The sequence below is a fragment of the Lepisma saccharinum genome, chromosome 20, assembly GCF_977018435.1.
Source record: "Lepisma saccharinum chromosome 20, izLepSacc3.1, whole genome shotgun sequence".
In the NCBI taxonomy this organism is placed as follows: domain Eukaryota; kingdom Metazoa; phylum Arthropoda; class Insecta; order Zygentoma; family Lepismatidae; genus Lepisma; species Lepisma saccharinum.
This window is the reverse complement of record NC_139248.1, coordinates 12,887,961-12,907,363: the sequence shown is the minus strand read 5'-3', so window position 1 is coordinate 12,907,363 and position 19,403 is coordinate 12,887,961. Positions and strand designations below refer to the sequence as shown.

Sequence of the window (19,403 nt, the reverse complement as noted above, 5' to 3'; positions counted from 1 at the left end):
TGTGTCGTACTCTCATATAATATCAAATGTATGTTATATGATACAATATAACCCGTAATCTTTCGAAGTAGTGGGAAGCTTACAAACTTTTCAATTTATTTTTCACGTACTCCAATTAACGTAATGCAAAAAATAATATTCGTCGTCTTATCTTTCAGTAAGACATACGGTCACTTTTTTAAAAAAAATATTAAACAGTGACCAAAATTTTACTAAGTCGTAACAAAGGCAAGTTACATTTATTAAATTTTTAGTGCAAGGCTGACATATCTGAGTTTGTGTAAATATACGGAATGAGAAGAGCAATCTTCTATTCTGCTCTTACTAATTAGGCCTAACATTCGTTTCTGTTAATAATTTATCAATCCGTAACCCCTTCTTTAGCGAATAGCGAGTATCAACGTTGACCATCATCTTTATTTATAATGCAGCTTTTGTGCAAGATTAATATTGAAAGTTGGTTGAGTAATAACGATGCAAATGAAAATTAAATTTTTGTATTCAGAACAAATTCGGATAGCACAAAAAAAATCGTTATTCAACGGTTCCATGTACAAGGTACATTTTGGGAATTACTATCATCTTAGCACAAAAGGAAGAATCAAATAGTAACGTAAAGTACCGTAGTACTGTATGTACGCATGTTTTATTCTTATTAAGAAAAAAGGAACTCCAGGCTGTATATACTTTCAGATAGGTAGTTTCGTTCAACGTTATATGCTAGTGCAATGCAAGACCGTATATATTTGTTTACAGAAAACAGTAATATTCACCCGGAAAATATACCTTGTACATACGTACAAGCTGTGGTCCTTTTTAGACGAGCGGATAGGGACAGTATTAGCACCTTGGGTAATAAATGCGAACAACACCAAACATGGCCGGCCTAACCTATCCACGTATGCATATAATAGCTTAAATAAACAAATTATAACTTGCCAAACCTATTTACATGCTTATGTATGCTATTATTAGATTACGTGGATAGGTTAGGCAGACCAGGTTTGGTGTTGCCAGAATGTATTTCCCAAGGTGCTAATGCTGCCCCTAGCCTCTCGTCTTTTTAGGCCAGTTATTTTGAAAAATCAAATACAAGACCATGTGTATTGCATATGAATGTTAAAAAAAAAAAACAGAAAAACTTGAGTGCACGTTTTATGCATCGTCAGGCATGTAGATTCGTGCAAGTTTATTACAATGGTGCATTTTCTTTGTATCTACGAAACGTAACACCATTCTGAAATTGTTCCTTGTATATACGTATCAACGCCGTAAAGATACTGCTGTACCTCTCTATTACTATTATTATTCTTTGACAGTTTTAAAGTTAAAGTACAAAATCTCGCACAATGTAATTAAAAATATGTTACTTCGCATAAAACGTTTCCTCTGAGTAGTAAATATCGAAAAAAAAAAAAAAAAAAAAAACTTTGGCATTTACGTCTTATGCTCTGCCATGAATATTAGGATAAGGTTGGTTAGGTTAGGTACAAAACCAGTAGGAAATTGTTCCTTGTACATGCATGTCAACATCATAAGGATGCTTGTTAACAGTAAACTTTTTTTTGCCAGTTTTGGAAGTTAACATACAAAATCACACATATATAAATATACGTTTCTTTAAAGATTGGTATTACGTCTTATGTACTACTAGGTATATAGTTTCTTGCAAAGTAATTACTGTAAATGTGTGTGTTTTGTAAAAAACACACCACCATTCGGAAATTGTTCCTTGTACATATGTATGAACTGGACGGTAAGAGATAAGAGTAGCTACTGCTAAATATTATACGTGCATTCTTTGCCAGTTGTAATTCGGAAACAACACATAATTTGTTTATTTGCAATGTTACATTCACACCAATGGCGACGTAAGTGACTCGAATAATATTGCACGTGTTTTAATCTTAAAGATTACAAATTACTAGGATTGCGAAAAAGCAACTAATGCATGGTGTACATTTCGTGTATTGTGTTTGGTTGAAGAAATTTGTTACAGCAAACACACATTCATTTATTTGGAACGGCATTTTAATACAATTTTGCAAGCATCAAACGCATTACTTTAACCTTGTTTTCTTTATATATCTGTACCCAAGGAATATAGAGATTAGGTAAAGCCATCCGAAGATTGCCGATCTTGCACGAACGCGTGACGTCACCGGAGAAGCAGTGAGCTCGGCTGAAGCAGACGGCCCCTAGCATTTATATTGGAGATTCAGAGAGCGAAAGTATATTATTACTTTTAGGAGGGGAAAAATATTAATTGTCATCCTCCAAGATGGTATTGAGGCATCCTTTTAATGATTAGTAACATAATTGAAAACGCGCTACTTTTAAAAGGGGGCAAAGTACATGTGAAAAAATGTATTCTGAAAATCCGTATTCCTGAAACTTTCTGACCGATGCGCTACAAAGAAAGTTGCGTGTTCTCCTTTAGAATTTCGTCATTTTACAAATTGTAATATAATTTTAACAAAAACGTTGCATGCTAAAGAAGAATTAAAGAGTTTAAAAAAAATAATTGATTAATAGACTTAGTTTATTTTACTTCGCTTATCTGTCACATATGGCTAATCGCAAAGATGAGAATGCGTGATGATATGATGAAATTGAAGAAAGGAAAGTAGACCCATGCCCGGGCGGGGATTAGAACCTGGGGCCCTTGGCATCGTAAAGCGTTGTGCTAACCACTTCGCCACGGAGGTCAGCATTACAAGGAAATGAACAGAAAATGGCATATATGTTTTAATATGCGAGAAACATTTGCGAGGAGGTTATTGAAGTAACAAATAATTACACAAGACGTTGTGATGAAAATTATTAATATATCTGAAATGTTGAGAGTTGACCTTGCAGTCTCTAAATGTACTTTTGGGATTACGCAAAACCTTTACTCAAAATTGCTAGTGTAAATGTATAAGCTATTAAAATTTAAAACATTCCTGTTCGAAAAAAGAAACTGTCAAGTCAAATTAATATTTCGTAGAAATACATATATTTTTCTTTCACGAAGCCGAGAGAGTATTTGGAGGGGACGGTGGCTTGGGAAGGCTATAGCCCCGGATCTCGATCTGCAAAGGGGCTTCCAGTGGGAAAACATTGCTATGAAATAGTCCAGAAGAAGGGGTGAAATGATTTTTTTTTAAATGGCTCAAGAATACAAAGATATAAGTGGACATTTGGCAAGCTTAGTCTAAAACTTACAACTGATATCGTACGTGTGTGTGTGTGGGGGGGGGGGGTGGCTACGTGAGGTAACACAGTGGAATAAGATTCACAATACTAAAATTAAAATAAATATGTGGGAACAATAGAAATCAAAATATGTTGTAACTAGTGACGGCGCAATAGTAAAGATGGAGGGGTAAATCATATTTTCCCGGGGCAATTATGTTTATTATTCCGTTACATACGACACAAAAATGCATATTTTGGCTAAAAGAGCATTCATTCATTCATTTATTTATTTTTGTCGTTTTACTTGTGGCAGATAAGAGAGAGAGAGAGAAATTGTCGAACGAGAATGGGGAGCGTTCCTGCCTCCTCCCTGTAGTGTATCACAATTGTATGTTTAAGGTCAGTGGTGGCAATTGGGTTCCAAAATGTGGGGGGGGGGGGGGCCGGGTGGACAAGAATGGGGAGCAACTATCTCCTAAATCGTCGCCACTGTAAGGCTGTCATTTTAATCAGAACGTGAAATCAGGACATTTTCTACCACTCAACTTCTCTGTTTCCATGCATTAACATTGTGTGCCGGAACCATCTCAGTGTGTGTGTTTGTCCATTTCTTCTCATCAGGCATCAAAACATCTATGTACCAGAAGTATTTTTACGAAGGTGTTACACATGCACGGAATGCACAATCCACTCGACAACTCGAGATGTGTCTTGTCCTCCCATGTTTGCATCTCTTATAAAAGCTGAAACCCACCAAATTCTTCATATTCAGGCCTAAGCACTCGCAAGTGTTCAAAATTGTCTGTTGAGTGTGTGTCGAACCCAGTGGCCTTAAACAAAAGTATTTTTTTATGCCATGAAATTCTCGGACTGCATACACAAAATTTGGTCTTGGAACAACACAATCATCACTCAAAACTTTAATTTTTAGTTGATCTGTGCAGCTTATTTCTTTTTTAATAAATCGCTCCAATGCCCAGCCCGATACTGCCGAAATATTCACTTTAGAGAGAGAGACCTTCGATCTCTTCGTCTTTCGACCCGAACTACTCGTAGCACTACTCGACGTTCCGCTGTCGTCAATGTCTTTAGCTTTGGGACCGAACTGGAACTAGTAGTAGACTTCGTTACTTTACGGTATTTAGTCCATTTCATTTTCGAATCACTAGAACTTATAAAGCAACCAATGGACACTGACTGATCACTAATCGACTGTATGAATTGTCATACTTACCTCAGAAGTCTCCACCTATTCTGTTGTGCAGATCAACCGGGAAATTGAAGCCGCGTATTAATATCCTCATTACATTCTAGAACGTTCCGCAGATAAAACGATTCGTAAATATTGCCAGTAGTTCGACTCCTTCTCTTTTTCAAGAACGTTCCCTCTCGCGCTTTATACAGTTTAAAAAATTACAATGAATCCGAATCGCCCTACCTGTGGCCTTACATTTGTTGTGCTTGCAAATGCTGACAAGTCTGTACAGTGGTGGAAAAAAGTTCTTCCCCATAAGACTTTAATGGCAGTAAATAATGCCGGAAAGGTAGGCAACACACATTGCACCTTTAGGTGATCGGGTGATTCTGTCTGTCTCAAGGACCAACTCGTCTTTTATGCAATAGCCAACAGACACAGGAAATGTAGGAAAGTCACGTGACATCAGGTGGAATGTTGTTCGTCATAAAATCGCCTTTTCTCAAGCCAGGTCGCAGAACCGACAAGAGTTATAGCCTATGTCCGAAAATGATTCCCCTAAAACCGTTGAACGAAACGCTAAAATAATTCTTGCCTTAATTACAAAGGCTACTATACTATATGTGCCGCGGTAGCTCGGTCGTTAGGGAGTTTGATTACCATGCGAGAGATCTGAGTTCGATCTCCGACTGGGGAGAATTGGAATGTTGTCCACCTGTTCAAGTGGCTCCGGCGCCCACCTAGCGTCGTATAAAGTGGGTACCTCTAGGAAACTTGTGTGGGGGGGTAAAGGCGGCCAGGGACGTGGTGCTGATCACATTATCCCCACCTTCGGCCGTAACAAGAAAGTGTGCGACCCTAACTCCGCACCCCCTACACGCCTTCATGGCTTGGTGCAAAGGTAGCACTTTGCTCTTTCATTTACTATATGTCCCGATTTTGTCGGAACAGAACTTTCTAATTTCTATCTGGACTTTCTTCAAAGTTTCGTAGGGATGTGAATAGGCTCCAGTTTTTCTTGACACAATTCATTCATGTTATATTTCGTTATAAAAACCACGGCCGATATCCTGTGTGTGTGGGGGGGGGGGGGCTATAATTCAAACATGTGAGGTGATACTTTTTTCACTACTCCATTCTCCAATTCTTCGTATCCGAAATAACTCTCAATTCCACACACTGAAAATGTAGCATTTCCTACCTCTTAGCATGCAAATATCTAGCAGCAAAGTAATATGTAGGCACATAGTGGTTCGGATACCACTTTAAACTGTAGGTGCATTCCCGATTAGTCTTACTGTGCATAAAGTGGACTTAAGACACCAAATCAACCAACCAACACAATCCCGTTATCGTCCAGTATCGAAACCAGAAGCTTCGTCGCGAATAACATAAGCAGGAAGACAATGTGAAATTACCCAACAGAAACAGAACCTAGAACGGCTAGATTGGATTAAATCGACGATACATCACGCGTTCTAAAATGAAGAAGAATACGTAAGTTGAAGGACCTCGATAGACACACACACTTTTTCTCCCCTCAATGGTAAGATTTCTTTCTTGCAGAGAAGCCTTTAGGTAGGGCTTCAAGGTCACGACGAAAAAGTGTTTTACATGCAATGACTAGACCAAAACACTGGTCTGGTTTGATATGAAAGCTGTGTTCCTCCTTATTTCGTACGTCATTGATAACAGGAAAACGGCCTCGTCTGCAAACCCTAGTTTCGTAGAGCAGACGCTTGTTTGCCACCCTTTGGTTCCGTGACCTTCGCTCGTAGTTAGCAAGAGTGAATGACTCACCAGATACCTGTTGCCTGTGAGCTTATACAGGAATAGATATTTCGTTAGCGTCTGTAAGTATTGTTTCATCTGCAGTTATATCAGTTAACGTTCGAATAGTTTCCTAATGGTTACGTTATTTGTAAATTAGTTCTCGAGAGTGAGCTTTCTATCTATTTGCACGGAGGGGGGGGGGGTATACAGCCTGCATGTATTATTTTTTTCCTGAAACAAGAAGAAATTCCAAGACAAAAAAAGAGTCGTAGAAGAGTAGTTAACAAAAAAGAAAGAAGAAAACGAAAATGTAAATGTTTAAATATTATTGTATAGATCGAGTGAATAATATTTTCTCACGGGGCCTCCTCGATGGCGTAATGATAACGTCGTCACCTTATAATCAAGGGATCCCGGGTTCGATACACGGTGGATGCACGTAGTAGTTCGTATGTCATTTTAAACTGAAGGTCCAGTCCAGATTAGCTTATCTGTGCAGAAAAACTAAAAAAAGAAATTGTCACAGTGTAAGAAAATTTCATGTTCAACCACATACAAAAGGGAATAATTTATTCCATGTTGGAGTTCAAATTTATAGCATCTAACCAACACAATTATGGATCGCAACGTATTTTCTCAGATCCATTTTAATTATACGTTCATGATAAAATAACAGAAGTTGAGGAAAGAGAAAGCCAAGCGAAACACAGATGCCTTCTCCAGAATTTCAAATCTCGTTACGTAAGGTTCTGGGTTGAAGTCCAGGGCAGGCATGACTCTCTTGTTCTTGCCCTTTTATCTGCTCTACTGTATTTCATCATAAATCGTCGTTATGGTTTACTTCCAGGGGAGGAATAATGACAATAATTGCCAATACAAAGCCAATAACGAACAGAGGCAGATGTCAAGAAAGAAACAAGACTTTACAGTGTCTCCGTCTCTCGGTTTCTCGAATTGAAAATTGCTCTCCCGTTCTCGGTCTCGGCTAGTTAAATATAGAAATCGAAATAGTATTTCATATATCCCGGTTTTATAGGAGATTTCGTGAGAGATGAAATAAGTACTTTTCGATCATGTTTATTTTTATTAGTTTTGTTACGTGACATCACTTTTCTTCCTAGTCGCGGACGAGTGACCATTACATGAAATTAATGACGAAATACTCAAACACCTGTGACAAGGACGGTACTCAAATCCGGGAACTTTGGTGACGAGATCGAAGGTTGACCACTTAATGAGCTTGCCCACCGAGTCTGCTTAATGTTGCTTGTGTCAGGTAATTCGAAATAACTGTCAATATCCCACATTCATTATCATTTGTTTCATAATTTATCTTATTGATGTTATTAACCTGAAGGCGAAGAATTAGTTGAAAGGCAATCATGCAAGATTGAATGTCTATGATGTTACTTCGTGCCGAATAATATGACGTGATATTATGATATGAATATATTAATAATATAATATGCCTAGTCATTCGATTGATTGATCCCAATTGCGTACACAAAATATGGTATAATGTCCACTCCTAACCAACCTCCGTGGCGGAGTGGTTAGCACAGCGCGCTACGACAGCATGGGCCCCTGGTTCGAATCTCGGCTTGGCCATGGGTGTTCTTGGTGAGTGTCCGTGAATCAATGTCATCATATCATCTTCATCGTCGCTATTTGCCAAAAGTGAAAGAATAGCGACACTAAATAACAAAAATCCAATCAAATGGAACATCTTCACCGATTTAATTCTATACCGTACCAAATTCCCAGTTTATTACTGCTTCTTGCTTCATTTTACAGCATCTCAATTGTTTTCCGGTTCGAAAACAAATGTTGTTTTGTGTAGTTGATTGTGCATTGTTTCGTTGTTTGGATTGTTTAATTAACGTCGCATTAATTAGTTTTAGACCAATCGTCACAGAGGGAATCGAGAGCACAAAGGAAGGGGGAAAGACAAGTCAGAGACCACGGCTCTCTTTAAATGTAGGATTCCTTGAATACGACTGAAGTGACCGCAGAATATTATGGATAAAATTTGTTTCGCTTTTTCCTTTTATTTCTGTTTCAGTTATTTTACTTCGCTTTTCTTCTCCCACTGGCGTTAATCGTGTCGGTGAGGAAGAATTATAAACTCGTGAAATGGACGATGGGACAAAAATATATATATGCCTCTCCCACGGTTCGAAACTGTGACCACAAAATATTGTCTTTTTTTAAAAATTTACGCCAAATATGGTTTCACTCGTCTCTTTCTCAAGGCGTTCCATTGCCTCTCCGATGGCGTAGTGGTAACGTCTTCGACATGTAATCAAAGACTTCCGAATTCAATACCAGATAGAGGAACATTTGGTTCGGATCCCACTTTAATCTGTAGGTCCAGTGCATAAACTGGACTTAAACCATTAGCGTGTGGCATGTGGCCTGTGATGAGAACCATCATTTCAGTGAACCTTCTTGACAATGACTAGTATCACTCGAAAAATATTTTCTTACGAGTAGATCTTGTTAAGAAACCAGTTGCTGAAATGTTCTTCTTGAGGCCACGTAGCACCCAGCTGTTGTTTGTTGTTGCTGGGCATGAGTCATGTGACTCATGCTATCAATGCTCAATCGTTCCCGAGAACTCAGATCCACCAGACAAACTTAAGCGAATAATTTGTTATTTGGGTTGCATAAACAACAGGCTTTAAGACGTTACGAAATTCTAGGTACCGTGGCCCAGGTAATTCTTTCTCCGACTGTACATAGAGTTCAAGTTCGCTACGACAACACCGAAAGCGTAAGAAAAGTTTACGTGCAATGTTATCAACAGCAGGGTTATAGAACATTCTCCATCTAGCCTTAATAAGTATTTCTCTCCTAAAATTATCGTCACATTATTCAAGAAGACAACAACCTAATTTTATCTAGTGTAAACTGAAAAAATTCATGGTGGGGGGAGGGGGGCACGAGTTACGATCCCCACCTTGGATACGCGCTATAAACAATAACAGAGTTATAGAACATTCTCCGTCTTACCTCGATAATTATTTATCTCCTTAAATTATCGTCACATTATTGAAGAAGACAAAAACCTAATTTTATCTCGTGTAAACTGAAAAATTTGGGGGAGGGGGCTCGAGACACCTGATGCCCACCTTGGATACGCACTATTAACAATAACAGAGTTATAGAACATTCTTCGTCTCGCGTCGATAATTATATATTTCAAATTATTATCACATTATTCAAGAAGCCAAAAACCTACGTAATTTTATCTAGTGTAAACAAAACAATTTCCTATAGGAGGGGGAGGGCTCGAACCCCTGATCCCCACCTTAGATATGTGCCATTAACAATAATAGGGTTATAGAACATTCTCCGTCTTGTCTCAATAATTATTCCTCTCCTTAAATTATCACCATATTATTCAAGAAGCCAAAAACTAATTTTATCTAGCGTAAACTGAAAATTTTCTAAAGGGGGGGGGGTTTGAACCCCCTGATTCCCACCTTGGATACGAGCTGTTACCAATAACAGGGTTATGGAATATTCTCCGTCTTGCCTCGATAATTATTTCTCTCCTTAAATTAACGTCACATTATTTTATTTGACTCCACAAGAAACAAAAAATCTCATTTTATCTAGTGTAAAACGAAAACTTTTGGGGGGCTCGAGCCCCCTAAGGCTCCCCCTTGGATACTTGCCTGGGAAGCAGTCACGTTTATTACACCCTTACATTTATATACAATATTAAAAAGTTCTGCTTTTAGATCTCGCACAATGCCTTTTTCAAAGAAATGGGCAATATGACATTTTTTATATCAGTCAAGCTGTGATATTTTAGATTTATTCCGTTAGTTTTCTGATAATAGTTTTCACAGCTTTCCATAGCATTTAAGCATGATTTCAGTTGACAAGAACAAAATAATCTTAATTCAAAACATAGAGCAAAAATAAATCCAACGCGCCTAAGTTAAAACTCCCTTACATTCGAAGCCTGGAGAGAACAAAACAGCGGTTCCTTCGTAACACGATTTCTTGAAAACTATTTTACACATTTGAATCAACTTTGTGATAAATTGATTAGAAAGGATGAATCTTAACAGTAAAAGTTGTAACTTTTCCCCTGCTACCTATATTTTAGAAGATATTCGTTGCCAAATTTCTCAATATTTGCATAAGGAACCAGCCTTTTCCGTGCAGAGTGTTTCGATGATGACGTCATGCATCCACGGACAACTGCGCATACGATCTGCGCCGCCGAACGAGCACCCCCTGATCTGTACCCGCATGCACACAAATCCTACTTACGAAATTTACAGTGAAACTGCTAATGCTAATATCAATATACATTTTCGGAACACACCCGAAAATGACCACCTAATATTCATTTCTACACATATATCTATAAACGTTGCTTTATTTATTGCCGTTCCTGTTATAATTAACAAATCTGCCTTTTTTTGCTGTTATTTGGTAATGCAAAACATGCAGCAAACTTTCGCAATTTACAACAGCTGATCGAGACTTCGCCATTTCATCAACTATAAAAGTGCAAACACAGATTATACTAGGTACTGCACGTATCTGTTGGCTGCACAGTGTACTGCTTTTCCATGTTTACCTGGCACTTAACGCGTTAGGCGGAGCCCCGACCGCCACTTAGGTTACACGGGACTTTAAGTGCTAGGTAACGTTAGGTGGACATTGAACAACCGCAAAATGGTGTTAAGTGGGGGATAAGACGTTAAGCGGAGATGGTGCAACCGGCCCTAAGGGACCCATGTTTAATGTTTTAGCAAGTAGGCCTACAAAATATGTATTACAAATTTTTACACAATTCATCAAAGTGTAGATAATATGTAAAAAAAAAAAAAAAGAAAAGTGCTCCCCTGTGCTTAGCACGACGCCATGAAGGCGTATAGGGGGTGTGGGAGTAACGCCCCACACTTTCTTGATCCGGTCGTAAGTGGGGGTCATGTGATCAGCATCACGCCCCTGACCGACTTTACTCCCAGGGTTTCCCCCAGGTACCCATGTCATTCGACGCTGGGTATGTAATATCATGTAACCACTATTATTTAATTTATTCGATTTTTCTTGCATAACACAACACAATGGTGCTGTTGGATTCTCGTTAGATTCCTTGTGCGCAAAAATCTTGCAAACAGGAAACTAAGAGGGAAACAATATCAAGCACGATTTATAAAGGACTTCCTTGATCAGTTCTGCAGAGAAACCCAAAGGTGTTGGTACATATTAATCGTCTATTAATATTATTGACCTGTAAATATAAAGTAGATACAGTCCCGATTAGCCTATTTATGTTAAACTTTATTTTTATATTCTTTGGTAGTCCGATAGGTCATTATCGAAATATTGTTATTTGATGTTGCTTGACCTTTTTTTGTTCGTTGGAGTTTAAAGATATCACTCCTTTCCTGTTAGTTATCACTTTTGGAGGAGGGGGCATGTGCCCCTCTGTACTTTGCTATATCTGCCAATGCAACACAGTATATAACAACCAAATTTGCCCCCTCTAGGTTGACTTCGCCCCCCCCCTACTAAGAATTTCTGGCTACGGGCCTGATTCCAACCTTTCTTTCTACTTTCTTTAAATGAAGGGGTAAATTGAACGGAAAGGGTAAATTTTTCTCTTAGATAGGGATATTGTGCCTTCAGATTGTGGCTTGTGGCAACTATGGTGGCAACGCTGAGTAACATAGGAGCGGGAGCCAGTGATGCCAAAAGCAGGGAAATTTAATGAAAAATAGCTAAAAAACAGGGAAATTTAAACTCACATTTTCGTTTCATTCTTTTAAAAAGTTCGAAAATATTTTTTTCAGCGTGTACTTTTTACAAATGAATAGTTAGCAACAGAGACACTTTTCAGCAAGCTTTCTTCTCCCTGTTATAGATGACCTTGACCGGTCAGTCTTATATTGTCGCGTTTCCTAGAAAGGCCTCAAGGCACGAGCCGCGCTGCACCTGGAAAGAATTTGGGACGCGATATTCAACTTCTTTCCTTGTTCCATTCATCATTTCAGAACGTTTCTTAGTGGCTGTGTGTGTGATTTTGTGTGTCCTGTGTCGTTGCAAGGAGAATGGAAGAGGTGACTGATAGGAAGCTACCTGCAACTCCCAAAAAGGTTAGAAAACGTCGTGGGGATTTATCTGCGGATGAAAATGTATCTGGGAAACATGTGCAAAAAAAATCGTATTGAGTGGCTGCCCATTACTTCACACTTTTATGATTTTCATAAATATTTAATAATAATAATAAAGTTTGTTCCTCAGGCAAAACAGGCGTCAAAAGAAAAATATTAACAGCAGGCCCCTAGCTAAGCTTTGACAATGGGTGGGTTTCAAAGTCCGACAATCATTGCGCCGCAGACGATTTTTTTTTTGTTTTGGGATTTTTTCAATACATTAGTGTTTTATTTTAAAATTCAAATGTTTATTTTAGGATAATTATATTATGAAACTATGATCAGTTTCTAGTATTTTATTCAATGGGGGTTTGAACCCACTAAACCCCCTTATATACGGTTCTGATTAACAGGTATAGTAATACAAAGATACAGCTTCAGATGTGTTTTGAAAATCGAGGGAAATTTAGGTCGAAAAAGGGAAATTTTACACTAGTAAAAGGGAAATCCTGTATTCGGAGATTGGCAACACTGGCGGGAGCGAAGGAGAAGCCGGTAAAATATTCATCTATTTCTTTTTATCAATTTCTGTTATATTTTATTGTTCTTCTTGTTGTATAGCTGGTTTTCTTGTGTTCTTAACGAATAATAAAAGAAAACGATATATTTTTTGTGTGGGAGAAACAAGCAAAGTTTGAAGCCGATGTCTTTTGACCCACAATTGGACGAACAGTTCTTTGTTTACATCATGAAACAACATCAGTTTCTACTCACAATTCTATGGTTTCTATGTCGTGTATAGGCTCATATTTCGGTAAAACTATCATATGCGGGAAATCGCTCTCACTCGTTCATTCTCTGCTCTTTTACATTCGTACTTACCTATTATGCATTGCGAATCATTGTTTAACAAGGGATTTCGCTTTGTTTTTGGTACCAGTTAGATATACCGGAAACACATTTAACTCGTTTATTTTGAAATGAGATTCATTTCTACTTACCTCGTATGCATAGCGGAACATTTTTCAACTAGGGATTACTTTTTTTTTCAATGAAAAAAGCGTTATTTTTAACATTATAAGTATTTATTGGTCGTTGCTAATTGGCGGCCAAATTTTGACTCACGTTGTCTATCGTCAGCTGATATGCAGTGTTTCCAAACTTATGAACCGATAAATGCCGCACAAACTATTCACAAAAGGTTTTTAAGCGAAAATTGATCCACAAACCATTCACGTAAGGTTCAGTTATGTTAGGCAAACAGAAAATTGAATTGAAAAAAGAAAACGCTCACACGTCATCTTGTAAAACTACCACGTAGTTGTTACACTTAACACTTATTAACCGAAGAATGGTTGTTTTTAATCGCCCGACCCTGTGGCCGTGTGGTTAGCACATCGCACTACGACGCCAAGGGTCCCGGGTTCGAATCCCGGTCAGGCTTGGTTGTTTGTGAATGTCCATTCATCAATTTCATAACTCATTCACATCTTCGCAAATTAGCCAAGAGGCACAAAACGTGAAGTAAAATAAACTAAATCAATCAATCGATTGTTTTTAATCCACAAACCATTCACGGAAGGTTAGGTTAGGTTCAGTTAGGTTAGGCAAACAGAAAATTAAATTGGAAAAAGAAATCCCGCTCACATGTCATCTTGTAAAACTACCGCATGGTTGCTACACTGACAGGGGGTTACGTAATCGAGCGCACGGAACAATTGATTCACGTAGTCAAGGGTAATGGTGGCACCTTGAAATATGTCCCGCAATACATAATTAGTAAGTACGAACCATGCAAAACACAAAATATCCAATTTTAATGTGTTTCCGATATACGGAACTGGTACCAAATTTTCTAATGTCATTGTTTTACGAGAAGACTTGTGTAGGTATGCTAAGACGACTAAATTTGATTTTTTTTTGTTGTTGTTGAACTGGCTAACCAAGTGTTATTGCATTACAGTTGAAGAAGTGGTATGACTTGAGATGACCGGACCCCTCTCCAATTTTCTTCATATTTGACATACTCACTAATTGAGGCCTCCTAATCACAAATCTGAAGTTAAAATTTGTCGGTCACGGCTAGAAATTACGAACCATTGACGTTAGCCTCACAAACCATTGGCGCTGGCCCCACGAACCATTGGCACGTGGTTAGATTAGTGATTAGGAGGCCTCAATTAGTGAGTATGCCAAATATGAAGAAAATCTGAGAGGGGTCTAGTCATCTTAAGTCGTTCCCTGGTTGCTCACTGCTCTTTTGTGGATAACGATTTCTCCATCTTATTACTATACCGGGTGAGTTTTTTAGCTTGACACAACGAAATATCTCGAAAAGTACGCATCTGATCAAAAAAAAAGTTCTGAATGAAATTTGTTCGTCTCGAAGGGACTCATTCAATAATGCCAAACTCCACCCCCCACCCCACCTTGTACAGTCACGGAGCCGGATTTGAACCAGGGACCTCAGGCTGAAGTACCAACCATACCTGGGTGGGTTTCGAACCCGGTACCTCTTTCATCAAAACATAATTCATTTCAGGATTTTTGTCCTCTATAGAAACATCGCAGGTTTTATTTTACAAAAATGGTTACCTACAGATGTATGTTTATCGACACAGTGAACATCTATAGAAGTGTTTCAAGTTGCTTTTACAAAAATGTTCGCAAAATGCCCTATATTTATTTTATATATATAACATGCCAGTGTTAGATGTTAGTGTATTAGTATGTGTTAGTTACTCGTTCAGTTTTCTTTTTTTCAGAACCACGGGCTGGTTCTTTTCGAGGCCTTCCTGAATTATACGTCAACCTCAGGAATTCAGGATGAGTGTGAACGACTACTGACAGCACTCCGTCGTTTCCGGGCAACAACAGAGGGGATAGATATGGAGCAGCGGGCTGCGAACCTTCATCTGGGTGGTGAATTGGGTGGTATCGCTCAACGTCTGACGGAGATATTTGTCCAGATGTTCGCGGAACACACCCAAATTCCTGAACAGAGGAAGTCAGGCTGAGCGGGAATTGGAGGCGGAGGTCGGTGCAATCCTGGAAAGGTGATTATGATTCTTTTCTCCATTATATCTATTCGGTACTAATTCTGTAGTTTTGCACACTTATCTGTACCATCTATGAAAACCATTTGTACTAATTCCGTTGTTTTTCAGACCTATATGTAACTACACTATATTATTCTCACTACATCATTTCTTTTTTGTTGTTTTTTTGCAGGTTCCGTCGTACCCACAACGAGCATACCACTCAGTTTTTCAGGCTACTGCCAGAGTCCCTCCTGGCACTTGTAAGGGGTGGTAATGCTGCGATGGTCCCTTCTGCTGTTGCTATACCTCCACCCCCTCCAGCTTCACCTCCCGTCATCGATATCAGTGAGGAAGCCGCTGCTTTGCCTGCTGCTTTTGCACCGCCTCCCGTCATCGATATCGTTGACAAGGAAGATGATGTGGAACATCAATAAATACATAAATACAGGTAATATTTTTCTTTTCTCACCTTTTACTCTGCTTCTTCCACTTCCGAAGTATCTGTTTCTGCAACTTATTTCCAGAACTCCCGATGGGGCCTGCGACTCTCAAATTGTTCCTCTAGCTTATCAATACTGGAAAGAAACAGATATTTCCATCTGAGATTCGGGTGGCTTGAAGGATGGTTGGAGAATTCCGCCATCTGTTCAACATCTAATGTAGGACCTTTTATGTCTAGCGTCTCACCCAATGACTCATCCAACCTTATATGACACCTAAACCACTCATTCGGCCATCTTCAGCACAGATTCTGTATACGTTTTACAAAATTTGGGCATCAGTGCCGTGACATCGTTGCTCTCAACAACCATATATTTTTTATGGCACCCTGCCCGGTGCAACTAGGGAATTTCCACATCCAGCAACTCGTCCAGATTCTCATACAAAACCACTTCCAAATTCGACGTGTCCATGCATTGTCTCTCGTCTGGCATCATGATATATTTTTGAGCCAGGCTGTATGGAGACACATGCAGATGCCTCACATCCACATGTTCGGAATTTAATTCCGATTCCGTCTCCTTACACAGACATTCTAGTGTGGCGATTGGCGACGCTACAATAAAAGGTCCTGCATGGTATCCTTTTACAGCTATCTCACTTGCTAACTGGTTACTCCTGGCACGAAAAGATACATGCCCGTAAACAGGTGCTCTCTCAAACCGGTAACGTGTCTCGTTAATGCAGTACATGTCGATCGGAAACCCATGATCGTTGCACTCCATCACACACTCATCACGCAAATGTCTATTATAAAATGTTATCAAAAGTGATTCCCTGTATCTAACAGGGATATCGAATATTAGCAATTTAGAATTTATACTCGGGATAAAATATAACATTTGAAAATAGTAATAAAATATATTGTTAATAATAATAATAAAACTGCCCTAGCACAATTGGGTGGCATTCTAGCATAATTTCACAGTTCGAACAGCACTTTTCATAGCTGAGATGTTGGCAACGCTGATTAATGGAGTGTCGAAAACCCGCATTGGTTATGCCAAGTTGAACATCAGCGCCCTTGGAATGTAAACGTTTTGGTGTGGAATAATTGGCGATAAACTTATTGGTCTATATTTTATCGATGGGAACTTAAATGCTGAGAAGTATCGAAACTTCTTGCAGAACGAACTTCTAGTATTGCTTGCAGACCTTCTCTTAGACATGTGACAAACAATGTGGTTGCAACATGACGGTTGTCCAGCACATTATTCCGTTGCAGCACGGGAAGTATTAGATTGCGTGACAACCGTCGGTGGATCGGAAGAGGTGGTCCAGTGTCTTGGCCTGCAAGATCGCCAGATCTTACTTCGCCTGACTTTTGTTTGGGGGGCTACGTGTAGAGTGAAGTTTATCATGAACTGCCAACAACGCGTGTGAACATGATTGATTGAATCACCAATGCGTGAGTAGGTCAGGTGGGCTGTTTACAGCATTATAATTAATGTAACTATTTGCCACTTTATACGTTTTTAGTAGGTTAGGATTCTTAAGTTTGGTTGTCTTAATTTTTCTCCACTTTCCTTCATCTGCACATATCGTCCCATTGAGAATGCAAATCTTCTCTCCAAATTGTAAACAAATCTAGATATTTTGGCTGTGGTCCATTTAGGATGCAATTGATTCACCTTTGCTATCGTCCAATGCCTACATTCAACCAATATTGAGAATCTTTTTGGTCCATGTACAGAATTTGGAAGCAGCAACGAGAATGCAAACTCCAACACAATTTCCTCAACAACCAACCACAACTGCCATCCGAGTATGAAATAGACCACTTGCATTCTGACCTCAGTCACTTGTGGGAGCTGCTTAGCAATAGTAGTGGTCTTGAGTTCTTACTTTTGTTATTAACAGACAAAAATTTATGGTAAAACTGTCGAAGCCGGGAATCTGCTGTAACTCGTTTATTCTGTAATTGTTGACATTCATACTTACTTATTCTGCATTGCAAAAGATTGTTTAACAAGGGATTTAGCTTTTTTTAACGAAATTAGTATCTATTGTCGACATATCGAGTAATTATTGTTCGTTCTTTTCTCGCTTCCTGAACAGGCAAAATGGCAGGCAAATCTTGACTAGCATTGTGTTTCAAACGGCAAAGCAGTGTTTCAACCTTCTTAGCAGAAAAAATTCCCACATAGCCCCAAAAAGCATTCACGCATAGAACCAAAAACCATTCTGGATCATATAACCAACCACAAATAGCCCCGAAAACCATTCACAATAGCCCCATGCACCATCACGGTAAGGTTAGGTTGCTTTAGGTTGGGCAATATAGTAAAAAAAACTGTGGTTTAGAAACACTTACCGGGGATTACATCATCAGATGCTCGCAACATCCAGTTCAAGTACATGGATGGAAATTCAAGGCAGCAGCTTTTGTGCATCGGACGGACATTATTATAGAAAAATACATGAATTAGCGGCCAAGTACATTGAAAAATGCGAGAAAACATTTCTACGACCTTCCAAAATTACACAGAAACTCAATTCGTAAGTACTTTCTCCTGTAAATTTGAAGAAATCCGATTCCCGGCTTTGAAAGTTTTACCAAATTTATAATAATGGTGTAATCAAAGTAGTTGACTGATTTCCCAAGATATGAATTATTTATTTTACTTTTCTGCTGAATGACAAATTTATAATGAAATTCTTTCATCTCCATCTCGTTTCAAGAATGCAGTGTTTTATCTGGTAGGTAGAACACTGGAACTTTAAAATAAAGCTAGTGTTGCGGTTGTTCCATCCAAAATGTCAGTTTGTAGTTACAGCATAAGTACCTAATGAAGTGCTTCTTTTTAGAAAGGCTTCAATATATCAGCCTTTGCAATGATACAAACTTTCAGCGCAAGGGTGACAAACAGGGCTGACAAGGTCCCCCCCCCCCCAAAAAAAAGGTAGAACATCCCCCTCTTTATGCCGATTTATTTACTCAAATTATTTTGGTCAGGCAAAATTTGCAAAACAGTGTAATACACACACACACATTTAAGCAATATTATGTTTACTTCAGGTATTGTTTACAATGTAAACAATTGCATGTATATTGTATATTACTTTGCATTGATTGAAAGAACATTTTACACAAGTGATAATAACTTCTGACGTGTCAAAGCTTATTGATGATTTCCTCATTTTGCTCCACTTTTAAAATATCAGACTCGCAGGATGGATTGAAGGTAGACATTAACCACTTATCAGTCATAAACGAAAGTAGTCAGTTTTTAATGGTTCTAATGACACTCATTGTCTGTTCTGCAGAGCAATTTGTCAACTTATTTTGTATAATACTTACAAATTTGGAAAGGTCGAAAAATGGACTACAACACGGCAGGGTTTACGAAATTCTTGACGCATTTCTGCTGATCCATACACTTTCTCAAAACCCATCATGTCGTCTGTACCTGAACTTTCTAACTTTCTTTCTCAATCCCATCCTACCATCGCGATTAACTCTTTGCGGCGCAGTGGTTACCAATGGTAACCACCTCAAGATTGTCCTTTTCGGCTCTGTGGTTAGTGTCACTGACCACCACTTGAAATGCAAATTTTCGTTTTGTGTGGTATTTTAACTCGAATGTT

General features: G+C 38.7%; 1 long non-coding RNA gene across 1 annotated transcript in view; it reads left to right on the top strand.

The window, feature by feature from the left end:
* Nucleotides 1–15,046: 15,046 nt before the first annotated feature.
* Nucleotides 15,047–19,403, top strand: part of LOC146003529 (uncharacterized) — a 40,461-nt gene continuing 36,104 nt past the window's right edge. The window contains exons 1-2 of the long non-coding RNA XR_014443827.1: nt 15,047–15,329; nt 15,505–15,762. This is a non-coding gene — a long non-coding RNA (uncharacterized LOC146003529). The remainder of the gene's footprint in view (nt 15,330–15,504; nt 15,763–19,403) is intronic.